This window comes from Galeopterus variegatus, unplaced genomic scaffold, assembly GCF_000696425.1.
Source record: "Galeopterus variegatus unplaced genomic scaffold, G_variegatus-3.0.2 Scaffold2501, whole genome shotgun sequence".
Taxonomy (NCBI): Eukaryota; Metazoa; Chordata; class Mammalia; order Dermoptera; family Cynocephalidae; genus Galeopterus; species Galeopterus variegatus.
In genome coordinates, this window is record NW_007728612.1 from 31,930 (window position 1) to 45,051 (window position 13,122).

At 36.8% G+C, this 13,122-nt stretch overlaps 1 protein-coding gene and 1 pseudogene across 4 annotated transcripts in view; one reads left to right on the forward strand and one right to left on the reverse strand.

The window, feature by feature from the left end:
- BTRC (beta-transducin repeat containing E3 ubiquitin protein ligase) overlaps positions 1 to 13,122 on the forward strand; it is a 168,371-nt gene that overhangs the window by 22,334 nt on the left and 132,915 nt on the right. The gene's annotated exons all lie outside the window — the stretch shown is intronic.
- LOC103598084 lies at positions 4,324 to 4,916 on the reverse strand (annotated as a pseudogene).

Consider the following 13,122-nt stretch of genomic DNA (forward strand, 5'->3'; position numbering starts at 1 on the left):
CAGCTCTCCTCTCTTGCTTCCTCTGTTAGAAATATTATAAACATTATGGTGAAGAGGATGACCTTAATATTTGCTTCCCGGACTAAATCACAGCCTTGAAGCAGCTAATTCTTTTCAAATAAAAAGTTTAATTTCCCGCCCTGATTAGTGCTAGTATGTGCAGGCAGATATTTACTTTATGTAGCTAAACTGATCTACCTTTGCAAATTACTTGCCAGTCAGCAGAACTATAATTTCTTGTGAGTAGTTGGTGGTAAATTATAGTTCTCATTAGTGAGTTTTGTGGCGTTTTTTTTTTTTTTGGTGGCTGGCTGGGGCAGGGATCTGAACCCTTTCTTACCTTGGCGTTCTAGCACCACAATGTAACCAATTGAGCTTACCTGCCAGCCTTTGAACTGAATTTTTAATTATTTAATTGAATCTATGGAGTTTTAAAAAACTTCATTTTAAAATGAGACTGACATATTGAATTAGGATTAAGAGTAAATGCGATGAATTAGAAGGAAGCAAAGTTCTATTTCCTTAACAAACATGTCAGTTATTTGCCTTCTTATCTAAAATGTCACCAAATTTGTGTGGGGTCTCAGGCTTTAAGAATCTGGAGGGATCATTTAACTCAAGGCTATTTAACCTTTTTTTGGTCATGGACCTCACTGAAAATCTTTTGGATGACATGAGAGTCTCTCCCCAGACAGGCACATGCGTATTCATTTTGTATACAATTTTAGGTTTAGAGATTCTGAATCCTATCCTGGAGGTTGGGTTAAGACCCCGATCTAGCCTTATTTTTCAGTTGTTGTATAATGTATTTTTATTAAAAAGCCCTTTGTTGTTGATAATTATCATTTCAACATAACTAGTTGTGACTTTTAGCAAGGTCTTTTAATAAGACTATAAGGTCTGAGCTTCATCATAAAATGTCATTTTGAGAAGCTTAATGAAATGTTGAGTATGTTTGGTAGTGTCAGGAAAAATGGTACAGAGATGACTTGGCTGGTGGTTATCAAAAATCCTACTGGAACATCCTGTTCTTAATATTCTCATTCCCCTAGCTACTCAGGCAAGCAGCCACAATTTATTCCTGTCTATGATGATGGAATTTTACTTGTCAGGGTTATATGGATAGATATACACAAATCCTTTGATTGCTTTCCTACTGGTATTTCCAGGATTTTTCTACTTTAATCAGTTTTATTAAAGAAGTGGTATGACCAAGCTAATGCCTGGCAAGGTCAATTTACTCTAGTGAGCGTACTTTACATCTAGGAACATTTGGAATAAACTCAAGGTCAACCGTAAACTCTGTCAGCATGTTCAGTTATTTATACTCGGCAGTTCTGCGAGGCCTGGGAAACATTTATCTTCTCTTTTCCTTCATCCTCTTAAGGTATCAACACTGGGAATGCTATCTATCTAGTTAGCTCATTCAAGAGAGAGTAGTTTTAGTACTGGCCAGCCACCAAGAAAATAAAAGACTAGTTAGTGATCATTTTAGATCAGAAGTACACTTTGGCCAAAAGACCTGGTTTGGATTTTATCTTACATGTCCCACATGCTACTTGGAAAAAAAAGAATTATTATGAGGTATCAAAAAGTATTGTGAAGCATTCCTTCCTTTTTAAAAAAAGAGCAGAGACCCAAGGACTTGCGTGAGTTGTTCAAGGTCACAGTTGATAACAGCCTGAATTAGAGCCCATATTTCCCAAGTCCAAGCCTAGTTGGTGCTCTTTTTTTTTTTTTTTTTTTAAAGATGACCGGTAAGGGGATCTTAACCCTTGACTTGCTGTTGTCAGCACCACGCTCAGCCAGTGAGTGAACCGGCCGTCCCTATATGGGATCTGAACCCGGGGCCTTGGTGTTATCAGCACCGCACTCTCCCGAGTGAGCCATGGGCTGGCCCCTAGTTGGTGCTCTTTTGATTCTTTTTGTTTTGTTTATGGGTGAGCTTGTGTTTCTTCCACTGGATGTGATTCATAGGTGACCTTAGGTATGTGTGGGTGTGATTAACTAGTACTCCTGTGATTTGTTTAAGAAAGCCTTCCCTGAGTGTGGTGCTGATAATAAATATATAAATAAGTAAATGAAAGAAAGCCTTCCCCACTCTAAGGTCATGAAAATAGTCTCGTATTCTCTACTAGAAGCTTTATAGTTTTGCCTTTCACATTTAGAACTTCAGTCTCTCTAGAGTTGGTTTTTGTGTTTGTTGTGAGGAAAGGATTCCATTTCATTTTTTCCCATAGATTTCCAATGGTCCCCAGCATCATTTATTGGAAAAATATGTATTCTCCATCAATTCACAGTGCTACCTCCATTATAAATCACATCTTTACATGCATTGTCTGTTTTTGGATTCATTATTCTGTTGTTCTATTTATCTGTCCCCATATCAGTACCATACTGTCTTATTCACATAGCTTTATAATAAGCCTTTGTATGTGATAGCTAATTTCTCATACCTTGTTTTTTTCTCCTTGGCTATTTGTGGCTTTTTATGCCTTCATAGAGAATTTACAGATAGCTTGTCATATTTACAAAAAAACTAAAAAACAAAAAACCAAAAACAAGTACCTAAAGGCAAACCAAGTAATAAGTCTGTTTGGATTCAAGTTAATTATTGATAGAAACCAAAATATGGAGTTATTTCAAAAATTAAATATCAAAATTAAAGAAACTTTGGCTAGGGAAAATGGCTTTGTTTTGTTTTATCTTTATGTTAAGAGGTAGTTGGATATAATGAAAGAGTACTTTAGTGAGCCAGATCACTTAATAAGTATTTGAAACTTTGACACATCTTCTGTATGTTGGAGTTTCTTAGCCCTTGGTCTTGGGCCTTCTTTTGTTGCTTGTCTATACTTTATTCCTAGGTGATTTTATCTATTCGGTTGGCTTTCAAGTGATCTTCAACATGATCATCCTTCTACTCTGACCTCTAGTTTTATAAATTCAAGTGACTGTCCACTTGAATGTTGCATAGTTTTTGTTTTTGTTTTCCTAGACTTCCTATTCCAATAAATGGTACTACCATTTACCCAGTTACTGAAGCCCAAACCTGTGGAATTATTCTTAACTCCTCACTTTTCCTTACTCGGATCTCCATTGCATCGTTAGGTTCTATCTGTTGTACTTCGGAAATATGGTACATCTCAAAATCATCCACATCTCTCTGCCTCCGCTGCCATCAATTTACTATGGGTTATTACAATTTCTTTTATGGACAAATATAATAATTTTCTAGCTCTCCCATTTAAATCCAGCCTCCATACAACAGCCGGAGTGATCTTTCAAAATTCTAAATTTAAAACTTTTCAGTATCTTCTTTTTTTATTTTTATTTTTATTTTTTATCCACAACAGGTATGAAATCAATATTGTCTTTTTGTTAGCTCTCCCATTTAAATCCAGCCTCCATACAACAGCCGGAGTGATCTTTCAAAATTCTAAATTTAAAACTTTTCAGTATCTTCTTTTTTTTTATTTTTATTTTTATTTTTTATCCACAACAGGTATGAAATCAATATTGTCTTTTTGCACTTAGGCCATGCATGGTAAAACTTTGACTTTTGTTTTGCCAGGTAGATCTGGTCCTTTCCTGTTTAACTCTTTGACTATATCATGCCAATATTCCCACTCTCCAACTATAGTCAAGTTATACTGGCTTTTTGCCTAACTCTTGCAAGATCACTGTAAGGCCTTTTTGTTTGCTCTTTTCTCTGACCCTGACTTTTTGCCTGACTCCTTATAACTTACATATCATAGCTTAAATTTTGCCTCTTTATAGACCACCCTGTCTGAAGCAAATGACCCTCCCCTTTATTTCTCTATTATTTCTATCAGAAAATAAATTTCATGAGGATAAAGTTTTATCTATTTTGCCCTCTGCTATATCCCAGTGTATGACACATGGTATATGTAACAAATATTTGTGAAACCTTCCCTATTTCTCATCTTGTAAAATGGAGGCTGATGGTAAACTGTCCATCCTACCTCATGGAGTCATTGTAGGGAGTAAATCAATATTATCGGTTTTGATGTCCCATATGATAATTTTTGATAAATGAGCTTTTGTTATTTTAAACAAATTTGAGAAGTTAAAAAAATAAAATTAAACATCCCACCACCCTACAAACCACTTTTAACTTTGCTTAAAAACTTTTTTCAAGGATTAATATAGTTTTGAGCAGCTTCCAGACACTTTTTAAGGGATCATATCAGTTAGAAGAGATTATTATTACATTTTTTTTTTACTTTCACTACTAAATAATTTATTACAGCACACAACTTTAGTGCAAGACTATGTACCAGCACACAACACTGTCTACCCTTACTAGGGGCCCCTTTTCTTCCCCCTTGGCTTGTGAACCTGTTCTATCAAATCTTTCAGATATTGGATTTCCTTGGCCAGGGAATCTACCCTCTCTTTCAGAGCCTCATTCTTCTTTTCTAGCTCTTTACACTCACCAGTGAGGGCCTCCTGCTCTGCCGTTTTCTTCTGGCAGTACCTAGGGGCTGCTGTCTCGTATTCACTCCATTTTTTTCAGCTTCTTATCCACTTTCTCACCCTTTATTTTTGCTGCTACCATTTTCTCTCCAGGAGGGTCATAAGGTTTGGGGTGGGCAGAGCCACAGAGGACACTTGGAGACAGTAGGCTCCTATTTGGAGATCCCCTGGAAGTAGAGGGGCTATGCTGGGGAGAACCCAGATAGAATTCAGGACTCATGCAGATGTCACTGTCATTATCTGAGGAGGTGTTTTCCCCCTTTATGCACTGAGGTGATATAAGCAGTAGAGTCTGGCTTCCTATTTCCTTCAGAGATATCCACTTCACTGCCTAGCTGTAAACTAAAGGAATGATCTGCAGTGGAGGACAAGAGCCCTGAGGAAAGGGGAATTGTCAGCCACTGTGGCCAAAAGCTCATCTGGCATGGTTTCCAGGGCGTTTATATTCAACAATGCATCAATGTCAAACTCCTTCAGATCCATTTTCTGCAACATATAATCTGTCTCAGAGAAGATATCCTCCTTGCCATTGTCTAAGGCATTAACCAACCCATCCACAGCCAGCCATTTGGAGGATCCTGCTTTAGCCTTGTCGCAGGAGAAACCATGAGGTTTGAAGTGCTTGGCCACCTCTAGGTAGTCATCTAAGAGACTTAGGCTTTCTTCAGCCCCCAAACCTGATGAAGCTCATCTCAGTCACGTTGAGGGGCTTTGCTGCAGTGGAGGAATGTGCGTAATTTGAAGGTGTTTTTGTCAGTTATAGCAACGCTGCTGCAGAATGCCATGAAAAGCGCCATGGCTTAAGCTGCTGGGGTTTGCTGCGTTGAGGGGCTTTGCTGCAGTGGAGGAATGTGCGTAATTTGAAGGTGTTTTTGTCAGTGATAGCAACGCTGCTGCAGAATGCCATGAAAAGCGCCATGGCTTAAGCTGCTGGGGTTTGCTGCTGCAGAGCCTGGTGCTGCTGCTATCGCAGCAAAGGTCAACGCTGCTGCAGGCACTGCTTCCTTGTATAGGCCTTGGTGGCTGCGCGGTCCCTGCGGCAGGGGAGGAGAGAGGGCTCAAAATCTACAGTCTACATCTACCCTCGCGGAGGACTCTACATCTATGGGCGGGCGGAGCAAAAATGTTAACAGATTATACTTCAGTCTTATGAGCAATTCAGGTATGTTTTGATGCCTTTGTGAAAAAAGGTAAATATAAATGGTACTCCATCGTATTTAGAAATTTTGCTCTTGATAATTAAAGTTCTTATAAGAACTTTACCTGAAGAACATTTCCTGAGACTAGTCTGTATAAAATCCTTTTTTTTTCTTTGCAGCTAGCCAGATAATCAGGATTTCTTGATATGACTTGTAATCCGATTTGTCTTAAAACAACTTATGTAGGTTACTATTTATCCTATATGATAACTACAGCTACTGCTATGATTCAAATATTAAAACCCTTAAGGAGTTATATTAGGCTTGGAAAATAATGTGTTATTTGAAGCCCTTGGAACATATTTTTGAATTAGAAAAATGATTCTCAAAAGAAGTATTCAAGTGGGAGCACTACTTTTTTGAAATTTATTACATTGGAATATAAAGTTTGGTCATCTTTAGAACTCAAGACCTAATTTACTAGCAAATGGAGTTTACAATACTAAAACATAGTACAGTTTGCATATAAAATTCTTTGTTTTTTGTGTCTTAGGCTAATAAATTGTCCCTGAGTCAATTGTTATGACAAATACCAAATGGAAGCTTGCTTTGTCTCTTAGCATGAGAGACAAAGCAAGTTTAGGCTTCACAAAGTGCTTCTCATTCATGAGGTATTATAAGTTGGAGCTGATTCAGAGACTCTAAAAAAATGGCAATGGTAGCATGTGCCTTAATTTGCTAAATTCTTTCAAAAAATAAATTCAAGGAACTTGGTATGTAGAACAATAGTCTCCTAACCCATGAGAAAAAAATTTTGAGTACCCATCCTAAATATTTTTAATTGTTAATTTACAAATCTCAAATTGTATTCATGCCCTCCCATCATTAGTTACTATGTCAAGGAACAGTATATACACTTAGGGGAAATACATATATGAGTATATGTAAAGATAAATAAATTGTGTCCAAATAATTGTATTGATACTGTCTTTGGCTCACCTTTTTCGTGTATGGCTAGTTCAATATTGTTTTTACCTTGTAAAGTGACTAATGAAGGGCTGTACAAGGAATTAGAGTCAGTTGGCAGTTTATTTTAAACTAGGTAATAGTCTTAAATCCTGTGCGCACTAAAATTTTTTATAATATGCAAAAAAAGAGCAAACGAGGGAGGGCATCAGTGCCAATCTCGTTGTGTTGTGGAACTCCCAGTTTTCCATTGAAACTCCTGGTTCATAAGTGACTTGACCATCTAACATGAGATTGAGGGAACCATTGTCAATCTAGATCACAAAAGTTAGAAAAGATTAATTTCTTTTTTAAATAAAAATTTGTTTTAATATTGTTCCACCTGCGCCCCAAAAGGATTGTCTGGCCTACCTCCTGGCATGTGCACACCTCACTTGGGAAAACAAGTCTCTCACACAAGGGATGAAGATGCATTGTGGCAGAATTGAGTTCTTTGCCTTTCCTCAGTTTCTCTTCAGATTTCATATATCATTGAAAGGCACTCGAGTGAGAATACTAATACTTGGAACAAACATAGCCAGTGTAATGCAAACTTCTTATACTGTATATCATGCCACTCTAAAATTAAGTGTATGTCCAAGAATCTGTACCTAGGACTTCCAAGGCTTCAGTAACTGAATTACAGATTTTATAGAATATGAACATTGTTTAGCTGGAAAAAAAGAGCTATTTCTATCTCAATTCTATTTGGAAAAACATTATTTTTGTAGGGGTAGAGGTAGGGATTTATGGATAAAGGTACATTAAATATTTTTATGAAATAAGGGGACACTTTGCTAACTTATTTTTTATGATAATGTATTCTTTCAGTTTAGAAATGCTGCAAATAACAATATAATTATTTTCAAATATAAATTTTGGCAATTGGATGTTTTTAGATCTAAATGCCAATGATTGATATAATGAATCCTTAAAGATACTATTTTGTATCTTGGAGGGTGGAAGACATGTAGATGTCTTATGTACGTGTGGAATCTTACGCTTCAAAACCATTGAAAAAGTACTCTCCTTAGGCCGGCCCGTGGCTCACTCGGTAGAGTGCGGTGCTGATAACACCAAGGCCACGGGTTCGGATCCTATATAGGGATGGCCGGTTCGCTCACTGGCTGAGCGTGGTGCTGACAACACCAAGCCAAGGGTTGAGATCCCCTTACCGGTCATCTTTAAAAAAAAAAAAAAAAAAGTACTCTCCTTGCAGCATGCAGCTTGCCTGGCTTGTGGGTTTCACTTTGCTTCTATTGGAGACGTTAGTTTATTGCTGAGATAAGGGTTTTTGTCTCTTTTGAGACTCAATTATCTAGTATCAAAGGTAAATCTAAAAGCAAGTTCTTCCGCTTCCCCCCCCTCCACAAAATATTCAGTCAGAGAATGACTAGTTATAAGCAAAGCAAAAGCAAACAACCTCTTACTCTAGGAACAGAGGGGAGAAATAAAGAAGGACCTAGCCTAGAGAGAATAAGGGCTAAATTCTTACCAATCTGGACAGAATATAACACACTCTTAAGAAGAGTGGTAGGGGCTTGCCCCACTAGATTGCAGTTCCCTATGGAGTGAGTACATGGCTAGACATGTCAGATCAAGGAAGGAATAGCAGTTTGACCAGTGAGTTCCAGCAGGTGTAACAGCAATAGCACAGATCTGAAAGTATGCCTGCTCCCTGCAGATTGCCCTAGAGAAGCCAGAAGCCCTCGTTTAAGGTGTGTCCTGAATGAGTCATAGCAGTTACCAAGAATGCTAGGACACACATGCAGAAATAATTCACCAATTCTGTCAAAGTGCATCACAAAAATCCAGTCCCTCACATGATTCCAATAGCTTTAGCACCTAAATTCACATTACTGCACTATAATAAAATGGCATCATCTTGCTTACAGCCTAAGATCTACTGGCTTCAGCTTTTTTTTTTTTCCCCCCCCTTTTTCTGGCTTCAGCTAATTTGGAAGTCATTGCGAAGTATCATTTGCTTGGGGACTTCAGGCCTCACAGAGGGAGATTTTCCTGAGGTCCCCTAACAATACAACAAACTAAGGAAGAAAGAAAGCAAGACTGGGGAGAGATGTGGCTTTGTATATTATCTTGGTCCATTAGTCCATTCCTTGGTTTAATTTTCATGTGAGGGTCTAGCCAGGTAGCCTAGCATTGGAATCTCTTTTGTCCTAGACTTTCCCCTTTTCTTTCAGTGCCCTCTATGCTGCTGCCTTGACCTCACCTCTAAGTGTAACCACCCTTTTTCTCTAGCTGCTCTATTTTCATTATCATTGTCTTGGAGTTCCTCATTTTCCTGAGTGTGGAAAAGATTCTAAGGAAAAGACCTTGATCCAGTAATTGTTTTTGCTCTTAACATTTACAGACCTTTTTTTTCCTTTAAAAAATAGCTAAAATGCAAATTGTTAAGTTTTTATTCCAGTATTTAGAATAGCAGATTTTTTTCTTTAAAAAATGAACTTCACAAAATGATCATGCTATGAAAGACCTTAAATTTGTTTTTGATCCTCAGGTTTGGTTAAATGAATTATATTTTTCTGTTCATTGCATACTATAAAGTTTATTAGATTATCTTAACTGTGATTAAAATTAAAATGTGTCCTGTTACAGCAATATGTGAAAATTAGTTCTATCCTGTAAAAATGCTACAATATTATAATCTTTTACATGCCTTTAGGGGACTAATGAGAAACTTAGTAATATATGCATATTTTTTTCTTAAATAGTAGCAATATTTTCATGTTTTTTTGATAAGCTTCAAATACTTATATATATTCATGGGTATTTATACGGTGGGAGAAGTTTTGAATATATCTTTGTTAGCTGACCAAAGTTATAAAGGATCTGAACTTAGTGATTTAAGCTATTAAAATAACCCTTTGCATTCACAAAGTCCTGTTATAGCAACTACTGGTACAACAAAGTGTTGTAACAATTGAGAGTTCCTTAAAAAACACACTTTCTGTGCTCACATGTCCCAACAGATATGGTGATTCAGTAGCCAAAATGTTTTTAAATTTTATGCTGCCGATTTGGAACAATAAATGCTTTTCTTTGATCTTTTCTATGAATGTGAGTCATTATAAATACTAAGTTTATACTGTAAAAGTATTTGAACTTTATGAATTTCTGAAGGATTCTACTATCATGGAAAAATTTGAATGTGAGGTAAAGATTTAAAAATGGAATTTAGCTAGTATAAATCCTACTACTCTTTCTGTGATACTCTTAACAGACAGTGTTGGATTACCACAGCAAAGTATGTGGTATAGAACTTTCTTCATTCTTTTTTTTTTTTTTTTTTAAAAGGATGACCGGTAAGGGGATCTCAACCCTTGGCCTGGTGTTGTCAGCACCACGCTCAGCCAGTGAGCAAACCGGCTAGTATAAGAAAAGAAGAAAAGACAGGGAGAATTGGTTTTAAACAAAAGTTAATCCCTCTGCTGCTGCAAGTTGCTCGTACCACTGTGTATAGACATATCTCTGTCCTTTCTAATTATATTTCAACTCAATTTTATTGCTTTAGATCATAGAGATATGGTATGAAGGAAAGATAAATATAATAAATAGATGAAAAGCTCCTGAATAAAGATTTTTTTGGTATCAAATTTAGAGAGAAGTTGAAGTTAGAAAATTGTTATTGAATGAGACTTTAAAAAATAGTATTTTTCTTTTCTTCTTTTTCTTTTTTCCCAATTTTTCGCCCAGTACTTAATTTTCATTCTTTTCCATACCCTCGTGCTGTATCATTTTAGTCTTAAATGTTGAACTGCAATGTAAACATCTAATGTCATGGCAATTTGTAAAGCATCAAGTGCAGCATTATGATTGCATTTGAACAGGTGGATTTGATGGTAAATTGATAAGCATCCTCTAGGTGTGAAGAAATTAATTTTACTCTGTCTTTCAAACTTTCTCTGTAATCAAAGATTCTTAAATGTTATTTTAAATGCCATTATTTCTTTCCCAACTTCTGCTTGCCCATCATAGCAAAATATCTCATCCCAGTAGAGTGGAGACATGTTAGGAATAAACTTAATGAAAGCTGTATTCTCTTTGTTCAGCAGCTGGCTGCTTGCACAGGTTTTTGTGGTAATGGAATCGGCATTTCTGTATTAAAGTATTGATCTGCTGCTTGGTAGGTACTGTGTAAAAGAAGTATCCCAGTAACAATGTATTAAAGTGATTTAAGTGCAGTTTATGTTATAAATGAGGTGGAGGAAGATGGCATTCTGCAAGAGTGGGCACATGTTAAAAATATTCATAAAACTGAGGAATTTATCTAAAAACTCATGTCAGAATTCCCATATTTTCATTCAGATTTAATTGCTCATAGTTGAACATTACCTGAACATGAGTTGCCTACACAAATGTCATTATCCTTTGCCGTTTAGTAGAGGTTTTTATATTTAATGTTCTTGTGTTGTAATTGAAAACTATGGTGTGAACATAAGTCTGTCATGAGAAATAATATTGACTGACAAGGACAGTGTTTTGAAGTAATCCATTGAATGTTTTCAGTCAGAATCCAAATATTAATGTTGATTTTGCTTATGCATAAGTTGACTTTCATAAATAGCCTCTTCAATTTAAACATTGTCGGGTTTTGCCTGGCTAACCACAATCTGTCCTTTCATGTAGTTACAGGGAAGAAACTTCTTTTTAAAAAGCAGAAAAAGGGCCGGCCCAGTGGCGCACTCAGTAGAGTGCGGCAGCGCTCCCGCCGAGGGTTCGGATCCCATATAGAGACCGGTCCGCTCACTGGTTGAGCACGGTGCAGGCGCGACACTGAGGGTTGCGGTCCCATTGCTGGTCGTGGTACGGGCGCGACACCAAGGGTTGCGATCCCGTTACCGGTCACGAAAAAAGACAAAAAAGGAAAAAAAAAAAAGGCAGAAAAAGATGGGAGAGGGGGAGAAGAGAGAACTAGAATTTATTTTTTCTTTTTTGAAGGATTAATAAACTCATTTCTTTTTGCTATTATTTAGTGGTAGTGGGTCATATATGACTTACGACTTAGGTCACACAATTTAGGCTATTAAGTGGTTCAGATACCCAGCAAACAGTTCATAGATTCCATTAACAAGTTAGCTAACATTTTGTAAAGAAGTTTGAAAATTAAAGCTGACTGTAAATTCCTGTATTCCATTGTGCCTAGATATTGTAGCACCATTGGGATGTAACAATGCATGGACTAGAATCTCCCTTGCTTCTAACTTATCTTGGAACAGAAGTTTTTAAAGCTAGTTCATAAATCTGTAAAAATGTTTTACAGTTTAAAATCTGATGCACTGATTTTTAGATTGGTATCTAAAAGTGGGCATTTGAGATTTACTAGTTTGTATCTTGGCTTATGATAAATTGGACTGGAAGATTAGGAACTTTATTGTCCTAGAAGACAAAAAAATTTTAGGTATACTCATCACTCTCTATTCCACAATTTCTTGTCACATTTCACTTGTTTCAGAAATATTAATTTTGAATCCTTCTTGTGAATATGTAACTCTTAGTATTAATGTCCTGAGAGAAAGGAGAAGAATTTCTTTTCTAACCTCAATAAGAACCACACCATGACAGAAAATGTCCTCACAACATATCAAGCAATCACATAGCCAATAAACTTATTCTCCTGCTAAATTCCATAATCCGGATGGGGAGGGTAGATAATGTTCATTTTTGTTACTTACCAGGGAACATGATACACTTGGTCTTCCAAATGTTTATTTATTTCATATATTGTAGCTGCCAATCAGTCAGTGATTTGCAAATAGTGAAGTAAACAGACTGCTGAAAATGAGTTTCTTCTCTCTGCTGGTCTGCAGTACCCAGGAAATCAGATGTAATATGGTTGTATTTGTTTATGTAGGCATTTATTTTCTTTCTAATGAGCAAGTAATTTTCTTTTCTCTACTCCTACACAAAAGTTAAATTAAGGAGTACCCTAGAGTACTGAAAAACTTGGTTTGCAGTCGTTGAAATACTGTTTGATATCAGGGGATCCTTTCATGAGTGGAGTTTCCCTCTTAAGAAGAAAGCTCCAGATAACTCCCTTTTGAACTCATTGTTAGAGCAAACACATCTCTAGAGGAGGATAGGATGATCTGTAAGTCTGATGTAGGGTTTGTCTCCTCTCCCTATCAAAGGAGTTTACTCTGTGGCTTCTTTTGCTTTTTTTCACCTGGGAAGTGAGGGGCAAGAGCTCTGATCTCTCATATGGCTGCCAGCCTTGCCGTAATATGTGGATTATTAACATGACACTGGCCTTTGTTGAGTCATATCAATTGCTATGAACAAATGTGCAAATCTGTCTGGGAGAAAAAAGTGTTGTAAATGCCTTTCACCAAAATGGGAGACTGCTTCAACTTCTATTTACTCCTGTAGTTAAACCAAGCTTTCTTTTTCTTTCTTTTTTCTTTTTCCTCTCTTTTCCCTTTTTCTCCCCTCCCCTTTTCTTCTCCCCATCTCTCAGAAATAC